This window comes from Penaeus monodon, chromosome 23 (genome assembly GCF_015228065.2).
Source record: "Penaeus monodon isolate SGIC_2016 chromosome 23, NSTDA_Pmon_1, whole genome shotgun sequence".
Taxonomy (NCBI): Eukaryota; Metazoa; Arthropoda; class Malacostraca; order Decapoda; family Penaeidae; genus Penaeus; species Penaeus monodon.
Genome location: NC_051408.1, coordinates 18,521,380 through 18,522,996, shown reverse-complemented (window position 1 = coordinate 18,522,996; position 1,617 = coordinate 18,521,380). Strand labels below are relative to the sequence as shown.

General features: G+C 38.2%; 1 non-coding gene across 1 annotated transcript; it reads left to right on the top strand.

The window, feature by feature from the left end:
* The first annotated feature begins 1,124 nt into the window (after positions 1-1,124).
* Positions 1,125-1,241, top strand: Trnal-caa. The gene is made up of 2 exons: positions 1,125-1,162; positions 1,197-1,241. It is a non-coding gene; the product is annotated as a tRNA-Leu (tRNA).
* Positions 1,242-1,617: the final 376 nt, after the last annotated feature.

Below are 1,617 nucleotides of genomic sequence, written 5' to 3'. Positions count from 1 at the left end.
AAAATACCAGTGCACTTAATTTTAATGTGGTTTTCTCAGAATGCAGTAAATTCGAACAATAATGTAATGTACCCTACCAAAAAGATAAATCAAATCTGTGTTTTGCATCAGTACATTTAGGTAGTCTGCCAGTAAAACCAGTCAGAATGGTGCCCCCTTCCGGCAACACAGGAATTCCTTTTCAACTCTTCAAGTGCATAGGGAGATTAATGCAACCTGAAAGCGCCGAAAGCAGCTCCACATCTCACAGTTCACAAGGCACAGAAGCCCCAGTTTCACCCAGCCTGTTTCCCTTATTTTTTCCTTGTTGTGACTGGTGGGAATCTTCCATCTTCGTGTCAACAGCAATGTCGTAAGGTGTAGTAAGTAAATCTTACTCTGGTGTTCCATTATGCGTGTTGCTCAGATATTTCGTGGCTAGCCGTCTAGCCTGGCTATTTTAGAATGTAATAAAATTGAAAGATGATTTTTATGACGTGATGTAGGCAACATGAAGCTGAATTTACTCTTATTTCGGTGTGGCGAAATGTATCTGTGGATTTTGGCTTTTATCGTTATTTTGCTAATATTCTAATCCCTATACCTAGGGCGGTGAAACTTTGCTCTACAATTTTTACACTAGGTATGAAGTCACCCAGTAGATTTTTTTTTCTATTTGATACTCATATTTAATCTACCATTCTAATCCTTATTAATTTTGGGAAATTTGCATGAATATTGCTCAAGACAACGGAACAGCGTCGAATGCGAAGTTCACGACGATAAAAACAAAAACTTGAACGCGTGAGGGAAATGGAAATGAGAAATCAGCAGTAATTGCTAAGGGGGAAATCCTTTTCCAGGCTAGGAAGACGTGTTGGTTGGACATTTCAACTCTTTTCCAAATCTACCTCATTATAGGTAATGTAATTAACCAATATAAATATATCTGAAATTAATTAACATTATCGCTGCCATGAATTTTGAATACACGAAAAAAATATACTTGATGTTATCTTACATAAAGCGACATGCCGGTGTCAAAAATATATATTCCGTAAATTAAAGAGTACATTTCAGCTAAAATAATTCGGCTGTACTGCTATTCAGATAAGTTGATTACCCGTTATCGTTATCTTCATCAAGTCAGGATGGCCGAGTGGTCTAAGGCGCCAGACTCAAGGTAAACTTCCCTTCCGATAGAAGGGCCATGGGCTTTCTGGTCCTCTCTGAGGGCGTGGGTTCGAATCCCACTTCTGACACAAATTTTGGGGTACACATTGCGCCTCTGTTTTCAGGAGGTCCCGATTATCTTATCATAAGTGATTGATCATTGAATTGATGTTATGATCTACATCCTATTGTGTAATGTTTGTGAATAAATAATTGACATTGAAAGAATGAGCAAAAAAAAACAAACAAAAATGTTTACCTCTTCTATGACCTTGTCTGTTTTAGTGACTTGGTTCTCCTAGGGATCTTGACCTCTCTCTGACTTTAGAAATTTTGTGACCTTGACCCCTAAAACGACGGCCTTCTCTGTGCACTGATCCTCTTGTAAGGTAAAGTAATACGAGGTAATATGAGCTAAAGGAAACTAAGACCAAAACCTTCTGTCTATCATTGTGCAATCGTACG